The following is a 14,163-nucleotide window of genomic DNA, read 5'->3' on the forward strand; positions in this document are numbered from 1 at the left end:
TTCAATAAAGCCACTCGAAAACCAGAAGTGGTGCTGTGGCTCAAGCGGTAGAGAGCTTGCCTTGAGCTGAAGAGCGCAGGGACAGCGCCCGGGCCCAGAGTTCAAGCCCCACGACCGACCAAAAAAAGAAAAAAAAATCAGTCCTATCAGAACTTGTCCAAACAACTAAATTTGTATATACTGCTTTCAATTTTTGATTTAGACTCTGATGTAAGATTCTGATACAAGATAAGAACATGTTAAGAAGCACCTATGTCAAAAGACTGGCCCAGCTGAGAACTGGTGGCTCATTACTGTAATACTAGCTACTCAGGAGGCTGAGGACTGAGGATTAAGGTTCAAAGCTAGCCCAGGCAGGAAAGTCCAACTCTTTTATCTCCAATTAATCACCAGAAAACAAAAGTGGCTCTGCGGCTTCAATGGCTTCAGTGGTAGAGCCTTGAACTGAAGACCTGAGGGTCAGCACCCACAGTTCAAGCCTCATGACAAAAATAAAATAAAAAAGAATGGCCCAAGAGAAATCTTCAGTTTCCCATTCTTTACACATATTCTGCTAAATGCTGTGAATGAAGGGACACCACTCTCACCAAGCAGTACCATAGCTATGCACTTAAGTTTTCCGTCATCCAGGAAAAATAAAAGAATTGAAGGTCTCTTAAGCAACTCTGTAAACAGGATGGAAAAAGAGCTTGTTGGTTTTCTTTTCTTACACAGTTGAATGAACTATACCAATTGAAAATGAACCCATATACAGTGTATAATACTATTAAGACCAGACTTGTGGAATTATTAAATAACCATTTAGTTACTTGATTAATAGAAGAACACAAATTGAGTATGCTATCCAGTAAAACTGATAAGATTCAAGAAAGTTTGTTTGGGCCTTATTTCTACTGGAGGTGGAACATTAATAAGAATGCCAACAATAGGACTATATTAGAAGAAATAATCTTGTTCCCCCTTAATAAAGGATGAGTAGCTAGGTACCAGTGGCTAATGCCAATAATGCTAACTATTAAGGAGTCTTGAGATCGGAAGATCATGGTTCAAAAAGACAGGGCAAGCAGCAAAATCTGTGAGATTCTTATCACTTTTAGAAGAGGAACACAAAAGTGAAATGCCTGTGTGCATCTGGTCATACAAAGTAATATTTAATGAAATGAACTCCGGGAAATGAAAACGAGAGATTTTTTTTTCATTTTTGCTGTTTTTGTTTTCTTTCCTTTTTGTTCTGTATGTTCATTGATGTCTTTGGAAGTGTGAGGAGAGGCACAGAAATGAAAGGACAAAGGATGAATAAATACAGCAATGGTACTCACTGGACATTGTTGAAAACTGAACTTCACAACCTATAGATGAGATTGGAGGGAAAAACTGGGAGAGAACAAGAGAAGGGGTGACATTGTCCAAAAAGAAATGTACACTTTACCTGATTTATGTAACTACAACCTCTCTGTACATCACCTTTACGATAACAAAAAATATAGAGAGAGTAAGGGCAATTTAACAGAATGTAACTTTGTGAGGTCAACAGAATGACTTCATTTTGGAAGAGGATTCAAAATTTTGTTTTGTTTTGTTTTTGGTCAGCTGTGGGGCTTGAACTCAGGGTCTAGCACTGTTCCCGAGCTTCTTTGTGCTCAAGGCTAGCATTCTACCACTTAGAGCCCCAGTACCATTTGCAGTTTTTGATTGGTTAATTGAAGATGTGTGTGTGTGTGTGTGTGTGTGTGTGTGTGTGTGTGTGTGTGTGTGTGTGTGTGTGTGTGTGTGTGTGTGAGAGAGAGAGAGAGAGAGAAATGTGTATCTCACAGTAAAATTTGGCACCCTTTTTTTTTTCCTTTTTTTTTTTTTGGTTAACTTAATTAAGATTGAACCAGAGCCTTCTATGTAGGCAAGTATTCTGCCACTTACACTATGCTGAGTCCTCTTTTGTTGTTGAGATCATGTGTCACTCCTACTTTTGCCCAGGCTAACCTTGAGTGGGTGATCCTCCTTTCTTCGCCTCTCAAGTACCTGGGATTATAGGCCTATACCAACATCCTAACGGAATTCTGTGTGACTCAATTGACTTTATATACTAGTCACAAAAAAATCTAAGCATGTAGAAAATGCACAGTAAGCCAAGTATTATGGTTCAAACTTGTAATACCAGTTAGGCATGAGGCACAGTAGAAAAGCTGTGGTCTAAGGCTAGATCCAGGCAAAAGCACAAAATCTCATCTGAAAAAAAAACATGTAAGACTGGAGAATATGGATCAAGTAGTAGAATGGTTGGAAAACAACTGCTAGGACCTGAATTCAAACCTTAGTAATGCAAAAAGGAAAAGAAAGAAAAGAAGAAGGGAGGCAGGGAAGGAGGGAGGGAAGAAAGGGAGTGAAATGAATACAATCTAAATTGCTTTTAATCAATACACTTTTTTTACTTATTCAAATGGCAATGTAATTAAAAGAATGGAAACATTTAGCTACTTACAATTATAACCTAGTGATACAATTTACAAATGTAAAGGTTCTAGATTCAGCTGGGTAAACAAAATGGCAAACAAGGGAAAAAACTCATTTCCAAAATATAACTGTTTTGGTTTCACATTTTAAAAAAAAATCATACAATATCAATTGCCTGGATAAGCAAAGATTACTTAAAGAATGGTAGACTGAAATAGAAAGCATACTATTTTAGAGTAGCTTCTCTTTTTGTTTTGTTTTGTTTAGATTTATGAAGACAACTGGTTTATTTAGCTAAAAGTTCTGGAGATACAAAGTGCAAGAGCCACATCTGGTAACCTTCCTTATGACAGAGTCCTGAGACAGCATATAGCATCATATGGCAAGGAACGCATGTCTAGTTATGTTTAGTCTCTGCCCTTCTTTCTTATCTAAGTCACCAGGATTTAATAACATAGATCCATTTCCAAAGGCCCTAAACATGTAATTCAGTTGAATAAAGTTTCAATTTCTTTAAAAACAAAAACAAAAGAATCTATCTACTAGCACGCTAGCTAGCTAGCTGTGCCAGTACTGGGGCTTGAGCTTCAGGCCTTGTGCTGTTGTTCAGCACTTTTACTCATGGCTGATACTCTAACATGGGGCCATGCTTCCATTTCTGGCTTTTTGCTGGTTATCTGGATATAAGAGTCTCACAGATTTGTCTGCCTGGGCTGATTTCAAATGTTAATGCTTAGATCTCAGCCTTCTAAGTATCTACGATTATGGGTGTAAACCTCCAGTACCCATCAAGTTTTTCCTTTTCTAAAATGCCAGTTACACATGATTTTGGAATTATACTACTGCTTGAGTTCAGGGGACAAACGATGTTCAAATTATAGTGTGTGATGAATTGTTTCATTATGGGAAGTAAAGCTTTCTGTGCCATTGGTTTCTGTATCTGTAAAAAAGGATGACAACATTGTACTTACCCTAGCTGAGAACGGGCACCATTGTACACACTTGTGATTCTAGCTACTCAGGAAGCATCAATAGGAGGATGGCTATCTAGGCCACTTCAGGCATAAATTTGATATCATAATTTGAAAAATAATGAAAGTACAGAGGGCCAGGAGTGTGGCTTAAGTGGTAGGAAATCTACCTAATAAGTGCAAAGTCCTGAGTTCTGTTTTTCTTTTTAAATTCAATGGTCATTCTTGATTATTTGCACCTAATAATAGTTACAGTATAAATAACCTAAAATAAAATAATTTAAAATTGTTGTTCTTGAAGTATATTCATATGTATTATGTTTGTGACTAAATATTCATGTCAGCCTAGAGGTAGATATTAATTAATGACTTAAAAAACTGATTGGATTAAATTTGTAAGGGGAGTATATGCTAACCAAGCAATAAAACCTTAATAAAAAGATTTTAAGTATAATCAAATGAGATATTTGTAAGATATTCCTTTAGGGTAAGCATAAAGTCTAAAAATTATTAATAAGAATGTTTGGCATATACGAGGCACAAAAAAGTAGGCACTGGTGGCTCATACCTGTAAAGCCTAGCTACTCAGGAGGCTGACATCTGAGAATCATGGTTCAAAGCCAGCCCTGGCAGGAAAGTCCCCATGAGATCCTTATCTCCAATTAATTGCCAGAAAACCTGAAGTGATGCTATGGCTCAAAATGGTAGAGTGCTAGCCTTGAGCAAAAGTGCTCAGGTACAGCACCCAGGCCCAGAGTTCAAGCCCATGGCTGACACCCCGCCAAAAAGAAAAAAGAAAAAAAAGAAAAACCTAAAATTCTATAGTAATTCTAGAAACCTAGCTTCCTTTCCTTTATAATTTCTATGACCTCTAGAAAGTTATAAATAAAATAGCTATTCCTTATCAGACTAGATGCTTTACGTATTTTTAATCTCCTACAACATATGGAGTATATATAGTAATATCATCATTTAAAATCTGGGACAACAGATTAAATAGCTGAGTGCCAGAGGCTCACACTTATAATCCTAGCTATTCAGGAGACAGAGATCTAAGAATCATGGTTCAAAGCCAGTATAGGCAAGAAAGTCCATGAAATTCTTATTTGTAATTAACCAAATTGAAAGTGGAGTTGTGGCTCAAGTGGCAGAGCACTTCTGTCCCTCAGGGACAGAACCCAGAACCAACCCCTCTTACCACTCCCCCAAACACACACACACACACACACACACACACACACACACACACACACACACACACACACGTGTGCGCAGATTAAATAGCTTATGTAAAGGCCACACAATTGTACATAGAATCCCTTTAAAGTTTGACCTACATAGAAATTGCTTCCTACTCTAAAAAAGAAACTCTAGACAAAACTGGGAAATTATTTTGTGATTCTAATTCAAAGTTATCTCAACACAGATTCAAAAAGATTTCCTTAAGCAAAAGTCCTCAGAATTCTGATGGGTATCAGATAAATGCTACCATTTCATTTTTTAATGTCAAACAGCAACCTTATAATCAAACTTTTGGATGGAGTATACTATTAAAGACTACCTTTAATCTAATATATATTTTTCACAGATTTACCATTAAAGAAAGTTAAAGACTTTGCTATGATTCCATAATTCCAAATTATTAATTTTCATCTTTGTTATTAGGGAGGGTCAGTTATTACATTAGGGGCTTAAATAAAATCTACATTCAAAATCATACAGTTTTGATCAAGTTACCCTTCCTAAATCTTATCTTTAGAGTTACATATCTGACCTAGTTATTGCAAATAAGAAAAATAAGGTAAGAGGTATAAAGCATTTTGCACAGCTCCTGGTACAGAATAATTCCCAAAAAATTTGTAAGGGGGATATGTTTTACAGGCTTCTGTTTTGTAGAAGTATTTCATATCAAACAAAACCTCACATTTTGTTACTATTACTTCCATAGGACACTATGAACAAAGTCTCAAAATCTCTTCATTGACTAACACCAAATGCAAAGAAAAGCAAGGTATTAAAATCTAATTTACTTTTCAGTGCTCTAGTTGTGACACTGTCTTTTCAATTTCAGAACAATATATCAAATGATTTTCAAACAAAGTTTGAAATTTTTTTAAAGAGACAAGCTTTAGCCCCTTGAAAATATTAACTTTTCTGTATGTAATATGGAAGCACACTTAAAATCTAAGGTAGAACATTAACACTGTAACATGTCAGTGCTATATGATGATCCGCAGTAATAGCTCCTTCTCCAGGCAAGTCAATTCCACTATTCACCACTGAGGGGAGCTGTAACCTAGGATAACTTTTATACAGCATTCCAAAGCTATTTTTAAACTTTCCCAAAGTCTTAACAATATTCGGCTTTCTTATTAAAATACATTAAGTTAACTTAACAAGAATATCCCCATTATCATGCCAGGCACTATAGCTCAAAGCCTGTAATCCTAGCTACTCAGGAGGGAAACTGGGAGGATCATGCTTGAGAGGCCAGCTAGAACAAAAGTATTCAAAAAGTAATGATAAAACGGACATAGTGGCTCAAGTAATAGAATTCCTGTCTAAAAAGCACAAGGCTCTGAGTTCAAACCTGAAGTCCTACCAAAAGTAAAAAGAATACTCCAATTCTCTGCTGAATTTATTTTATTTTATTTTATTATTTTTTTTTTCAGGTAAGAGGTAGGTTTATTCAGTAGACCTGCTGGGACCAGGCAAGGTTGGCACTCCTCGTGACTGGGAAAGGCCTAGGAAAGAGCAAGAGCTGGGAAAGAGAGGAAAGAGAGAGAAAAGAGCTAGAAAAGAGCAGAGAGAGAGAGAGCTGCTGAATATATTTTAAAGAATAAGGAGGCTCATTGTATCTGTTGTCATAAAGACAGTGGAATCTGTATTCCCCTTCCATGCTTTATTCTTTCTATGGCATGTATGTGGTGTATTATGTATTTAGTTGTTTAATACATATTTATTTTATCTAACATGCTATATATTTCACACATTCATTTTCCCCTCTCTCTTATTCAAACACACACAAAAACACAAACGCACACACACATCTGCTCTTTTATATATCACTTTGTTTTGAGTACCTACAACAATGCCCAAAACATAATACATGCTCAGTATTTTAAAGGTTAAAAATGCATCATTACATGACGTCAAGTAAACAAACTGCTATTATTATAATCTACTTATACTGGATTTTGATTTAAAAGAAAATATCTAAAAACAGTTATTTCATAAACACATTATTCTGGTAAAACAGGCCAAATCCCATATTTGACTCTTCAGCAAGAAACCGAAAATACTGATGTAAAAACTGGTATAAGCCAACAAAAGTAAAATCCTAATAAACTTACCTAATAAAACTGTGTTATCTTCTAACATGGCATTCCTACAATTATTATTGTCACTGTCATTAATAATGGCTGCAGATTTACCTATACCTCCTACATTCGTTAATTTTACAGTTCTTCAAGGTAGTTTATCAATATCTAGAGTCCACTAGATTGTTTTCATTTGCTTGGTTTTTAGTGTTTTGTTGTGGTTGTTTGAGACAAGATCACTAAGTATCTAAGGCTGGTATTATCAAACTAGCTGTGTAGCCCCAACTGGCCTTAAATTCTCAATCTTCCAGCTTCGTCTTTCAAATGTTAGGATTACAAACGTGTGTCACCACAAAAGGGAATGCTACTGAACTGTTAGTGGGACTGTAACCTTGTTCAACCACTCTGGAAAGCAATATAGAGGTTCCTCCAAAGACTAAACATACAGCCTTCCTACCTCTACGATGAAAACTTTAAAATCTTGAAAAAGGATATCAACACAGAACTTAAAAAATGGCAAAACCTCCCATGCTCCTGGATTGGCAAGATTAACATCGTGAAAATGGCAATACTTCCCAAGGCTATCTACAAATTCAACGCGATACCTATCAAAATTCTACCCTCATTCTTCAAGGAAATAGAAGAGGCAATCCAAAAATTCATATGGAACAATAAAAGACCCTGAATAGCAAAAACGATCCTCAACGGAAAGAACACTGCTGGAGGAATATCAATACCAAATTTCAAACTCTACTATAAAGCCATAGTAATCAAAACAGCTTGGTATTGGCATAAGAACAGACCTCAGGACCAATGGAATAGAATTGAAAACCCAGAAATGAACCTACAGACCTATAGCCATCTAATCTTCGATAAGGAAGCTAAAACAATAGAATGGAAGAAAGACAGCCTCTTCAGTAAATGGTGCTGGCAAAATTGGTTAACTACATGTAGAAAACTAAAGCTAGATCCTTATATATCACCCTGCACCAGAATCAACTCCAAATGGATCAAAGACCTTGAACTCAAAGCAGACACTCTGAAAACATTACAGGATGGAATAGGAGAAACCCTAGGTCTCCTTGGCTCAGGCCGAAATTTTCTGAATAGAGACCCGGAAACACAACAAATCAAAGAAAGGTTGGACAAATGGGATTGCATAAGGTTGCAGAGCTTCTGCAGGGCAAATGACATAGCTAGCAAGATCAATAGAAAGCCCACCGATTGGGAGAAGATCTTTACTAGCCATACAACGGACAAGGGTCTCATATCTAAAATATACTTGGAACTCAAAAAATTAAACCACCCAACAACAAATCCTCAAAGAAACAACTGCCCAATAAATAAGTGGGTGAAAGACTTAAAGAGAAGCTTCTCTGAAGAAGAAAGAAGGATGGCCAATAGACACATGAAGAAATGTTCAACATCCCTAGCCATAAAAGAAATGCAAATCAAAACAACATTGAGATATCACCTCACTCCAGTTAGAACAGCAAAAATCAAGAACTCTAACAACAACAGATGCTGGAGGGGATGTGGACAGAAAGGAACCTTACTTCATTGTTGGTGGGAATGTAAACTTGTTCAACCACTTTGGAAAGCAGTATGGAGGTTCCTCAAAAGACTTCACATAGATCTCCCCTATGATCCAGCAATCCCACTTTTGGGCATTTACCCAAATGTTTACAAACAGGACCACACTAAAGCTACCAGCACAACTATGTTTATTGCAGCATTATTTACCATAGCTAAGATATGGAACCAACCCAGATGCCCCTCAGTAGATGAATGGATCAAGAAAATGTGGTATATATACACAATGGAATTCTATGCCTCCATCAGAAAGAATGACATTTCCCCATTAAGTGAAGTAAGCCAGGCCCAAAGAAACATAGGTCCCATGGTTTCCCTTATTTGCAATATCTAGTATAGGTATGAGTCAAGCGGAAAAGGTCAGATAATGTGATGTTAGGAAAACGAACCCTTAAATATGTATTTTAATGTTTTCGTTTCTTTCATGCATGTGTTTCTAACGCATTTATAAGATTATTTCTTTGTTGCTTTGTATGTCCCTCCCCCACAGTGTAACCCCCGCTTTCACTATATTTGATGTCAGTATAACATGTGGAAGAGATGGGGACAAACAAGTCGTTTAAGGATTCAGGTGGACCTGTTGCAACAATGAGAAGTACAAAATGTCATGTCAAAACCAGCTTTACAATGTCGGTGTGTGGGGGGGAGGGGGGTATGATTGGGTGGGGGGGAGGGGGGAGGCTGGGAAGGGAGGTGAAGGGTAAACAAAGGAGGAGGCTGCAATGCTTGGTAAGAAATGTATGCATTATCCTGCCCATGTAATTGTAACCCCTCTGTACAGTATGTTCTCAAATAAAATAAAATAAAATAAAATAAAATAAAATAAAATAAAACATACAGCCTTCCTATGACCCAGCAATCCCAGTCCTGGGCATTTATCCAAATGACCACAAACCAGGCTGCACTAAAGCCACCAGCACAATCATGTTTATTGCAGCATTATTTATCATATAGCTAAGACATGGAATCAACCCAGATGCCCCTTAGTGTACAACGGATCAAGAAAATGTGATATGTACTTTGAAGCAGTATGGAGGTTCCTCAAAAGACTCCACATAGAGCTCCCCTATGACCCAGCAATCCCACTTTTGGGCATTTACCCAAATGTTCACAAAAAAGACCACACTAAAGCTACCAGCACAACTATGTTTATTGCAGCATTATTTACTATAGCTAAGATATGGAACCAATCCAGATGCCCCTCAGTAGATGAATGGATCAAGAAAATGTAGTATATATAAACAATGGAATTCTATGCCTCCATCAGAAAGAATGACATTGCCCCATTTGTTAGGAAATGGAAAGACTTGGAAAAAATTATATGAAGTGAAGTAAGCCAGGCCCAAAGAAACATAGGTCCCATGGTTTCCCTTATTTGCAATATCAAGCAGAAAGGGTCAGATAAGTTGATGTTAGGGAAATGAATCCTAAGATATGTACTCAAATGTTTTTTTTTTCTTTCATGTGATTGTTTCTAACACATTTATAAGATTATTTCTTTGTTGCTTTGTATGTCCCTCCCCCACAGTATAACCCCTGCTTTCACTGTATTTGATGTCCGTATAATTTGTGGAGGGGAAGGGGAAAAACAAATCGTTTAAATAGGGATACTGGTGGACCCATTGCAACAATTAGATGTACAAGTCGTTATGTCGAAAACGAACTTTACAACTTTGGTGGGAGGGGGAGGGGGAAGAATTGGGTGGGGGGTTGGGGGGAGGATGGGAGGGGAAACAAAGGAGGAGGCTACAATGCTTGATAAGAAATGTACTCATTATCTTGTCCATGTAATTGTACCCCCTCTGTACAGTATTTTCACAATAAAAAAAAAGAAAATGTGGTATGTATACACAATGGAGTTCTATGCTTCCATCAGAGAGAATGACACTGCCCAATTTATAAGGAAATGGAAAGACTTGGAAGTGGCGCTGTGGCTCAAGTGGTAGAGTGCTAGCCTTGAGCTGAAGAGCTGAGGGACAGCGCCCAGGCCCAGAGTTCAGGCCCCACGACCGACAAAAAAAAAAAAAAAAAAAAAGAACCTTGTCTATGATGGAAAGACTTAGAAAAAAATAATATTATAAGGAAATGGAAAGACTTGGGGAAAAAGTATATTAAGTGAAGTAAGCCAGACATAAAGAAACATAGACAATGTTTTCCCTCATTTGTAATAAAATGTGCCTATAGGGGATGGGAAGATGGCTCATTGGTAGAGCGCTTGCCTTGCATGCATGAGGCCCTGGGTTCGATTCCTCAGCACCACATAAGCAACAAGAAAAAAGCCGAAGTGGTGCTGTGGCTCAAGTGGTAGAGGGCTAGCCTTGAGCTGAAGAGCTGAGGGACAGTGCTCAGGCCCAGAGTTCAGGCCCCACAACCGGACCCCCCAAAAAAATAAAATTAAAAAAAAATAAATAAAATGTACCTATAAATCTACAAGTAAACCCAATGGATAGTAAAAGACAAAAAAATTATACTTGCATATGATTAATTAAACAGGACTCTAAACATTCACACAATGAGACTATATACTATATTTTTAGGAGAGGAACACAAGGGCTCAATAGCTATGTGCATACAATCATATAAAATGATGCTTATTAAAAAGAACTCCAAGAAATGGAAACAAGGTTTTTTTATAGTTTATGCTAATTTTTTTCCCCTTTGGCTTATTCCCCCTTTTGTCTCTTTTTTTTTTTTTTCTGTACTCTTTCTCTTGTATATAAGTGTATCTGATTTAGGGAGGAGAACGGTAGCACAGAAACAGTGGGACAAAGGGTGAACTAATTTAGCAATGATAATCACTAGACACTATGTTGGAAATGAACTGTACAATTTGGGGAACAGGAGGGTAGGGAGGGGAAAAACTGGGAGAAAATGGGGGAAGAGTTGACACTGTTAAAAAAATGTACTCATTACCTAATTTACGTAACTGTAACTCCTCTATCACCTTTACAATTTTTTTTAAAAAGAGAAAGAAAAAAGAAGTGTGCTACCATGCTCATTAAGTTTTATTAGTAAAAGACCTTAAAAGATGGCCATTAATTTCTCTTGACTGAAAATTAAATTTGTTACAAAAGTAAAAGCCTTTAAGTGTATGGCTGCCTTACATTATTCTATTTTCTCTTTTTCTTATTTTTCCAATCTGGCACAGGAAATATCTATATACTATTTCTATGTACTATAGGAACAAGATATAGGGAATAAGAATTGTTATGTTAAAGAATTCAGAAAAGGAAATACAACAACATGTACAACCCATTCTTCAAATTAAAAGGATATAGACAAAGCCCAGGCAGGAAAGTCAAAGAGACTCTTCTCTCCAATTTAACCAGCAAAAACCCAAAAGTGGAGCTCTGATATATATACATATATATATATAAAATATTTAAGTAATACATTACATATAGCATTTATTTATATATATTAAAGTGAATATGTCAGTCACGAATTGATTAAAAAGTACTACCCCAAAAAATAAAAATGCTACCTAGAGAGCACAATATAGTCCATACTTGGGGATAATAGCAAATAATAGTCCCAGATACTTGGAAGGTTGAGGCAGAAGAATTTGTGCCCAGGAGTTTGAGGCTACACAGGGCAACATAGTACAAAACCATCTTTAAAAAAAAAAAAAAAAAGCCACTGTAGATGACTACTTTAAATAGTTGATTCTTCATGAACTTGAAAATCAAAACTCTGCACTAAAATTTACTTTCAAAATAGATTATTAAAATATTTCTATTAAAACAAAAATTATAGAAAATAACTCTGAAATCATATATGAAACTGAATTCCAGAGAATAAACTACTCAAAATCACCAGCTTTGAAGATACAACACATCAGGAACTCTGCTAAATTCATGATTTCATTACATTATGAAATGAGACAAATACAAAAATTTTTTTCAAGTAAGAATATATGGAAGTAGAAAGGTATAGAAGCAGAAACTCAGCTGCCAAAAGCATAGCAGATGAACATCTCTAAAAGTTAGCTGTTCTCTCACCCTATCATGCACAATAACATTTTCATAATAGTTTGATTATATAATTAAACTTTATAGTCATATTTCAATTACAACCTTGATTTTTATAAAATAACTAACAAACAGTAGTTTAAAACTTTATTATTATTGTATTCCTATGAATTTAAGAATGTTAATATAGAAAGAATGTTAATATATGTTCAATTCCTTACCTGATGTCTGATTTCTAAGGAACTTCAACTATCTTGAGTAATAAATAAACTGGATAAGATAATCCCCTGAGCTTAAAAATACTTTACATTTTAAAAAGGCTAAATATGCTCTTTTATTTGAGAAATATATACCTTAATATGGAAACAATAATACAAATTACATCTTTTCATTCTATATTCTATTCAAACTTTACCATTTAAGTTTTAAAATATTTCCCTAGCCAGGCACCAGTGTCTCACGCCTGTAATCCTAGCTACTCAGGAAGCTGAGATCTGAGGATCACAGTTCAAAGCCAGACCAGGCAGGAAAGTTTGTGAGACTCTCATCTCCAATTAACCACCAGAAAACTAGAAGTGGAGCTGTGGCTCAAGTGGTAGAGTGCTCACCTTGAGCTGAAGAGCTCCCAGGCCCAGAGTTCAAGCCCCGTGAGGGATCCCTCCCCTCCTCCAAAAAAGGAATTCCCCAGAGACATTTAAAATGGCGGGAGGGAGGGGAGATGGGAAGGAAAGGGAAACAAAGGAGGAGGCAACAATGCTTGATAAGAACTGTACTCATTATCTTGCCCATGTAATTGTAACTCCTCTGTAAGGTATTTTCACAATAAAAAAAAATACCTTATTACATATTTCCAATTGTTTTATGTATAGATATATTTTAAATGCCTTTATAAGATATATAATATGGAATTTAAGAAAAACATTTTCCTCAAATCTCATTATTTAAATGACTTTTGCAAACAAACCTAGTATATCTCATACAGTTGTCCTTTCTTTTTTATTTTTGATTTGTACCTTTCAGCAGTAATTTGTAGCTTGTAATTTGTTTATCAGAAATTTGGAAATTCCATTGCTTGGTATGAAAATCAACTATGGAATAAGAACATCTTTTTGAACAGATATAAAGTTAGTTTTTATTCACTCTTGCCACTAATTACACTTTAAATTTAATAGCTAATTTGTTCATGTATCACATTAACAGACTAGATGTATCATTGGGCCATGATTATTGAAAAGTGGAGTGCCATCCACTGGGGAGAAGTTCTTGATATGTATATGATGTGAGTTTCTGATATGAGATTGTTAGTATGAGTCTACATTCTATTTCAATAAGCCAAAGATTTTTCTTTAATCTTTAATATGCTACTTCAAGCATATCGCTCAAATCTATCATTGCAGAAAAGTATAAACCTTTAATATGATGACAATGGCTTAATTTTTAGATATTAGAGTCCCCTACTGTATTTGGACCTGGTCTTGATCTTCCCCAGCTCTTTAGTTCTGAAAATGGTAAAATACTAATGAGAAAAGTTAAGTTTGTTTGTTTTTTTAATCATAAAACAAAGCCAAGTAAGAAAGGAAGAATATAATGCAAAGCATAGCCTGTTATAGATATGCTTCAGAACTTTGTTGATGATGATAATGACAACAGCAATGGTAAAGATAATATTCAGTAAGAATTACTTAATGCCACAAGTTAAGAAACTTTTCCATGATTACAAGCTTGGTAGAAGAGCTACAATTTGAAATGAGGTCTGACACCAAAGCCTATTGTCTTAATCACTATAGTTTTAGCACCTTTTTTCTCTATTTAGTTATTTTTCTTTCTTTTTCTTTTTTTTTTTGCCAATGCTAGGGGTTG

At 35.9% G+C, this 14,163-nt stretch overlaps 1 protein-coding gene across 6 annotated transcripts in view; it reads right to left on the reverse strand.

The window, feature by feature from the left end:
• The window catches only part of Ehbp1 (EH domain binding protein 1), a 305,708-nt gene that overhangs the window by 213,755 nt on the left and 77,790 nt on the right, over window positions 1–14,163 (reverse strand). The window lies entirely within an intron of this gene.

Source organism: Dipodomys merriami, unplaced genomic scaffold, assembly GCF_024711535.1.
Source record: "Dipodomys merriami isolate MVZ:Mamm:240054 unplaced genomic scaffold, mDipMer1.0.p SCAF_63, whole genome shotgun sequence".
NCBI lineage: Eukaryota > Metazoa > Chordata > Mammalia > Rodentia > Heteromyidae > Dipodomys > Dipodomys merriami.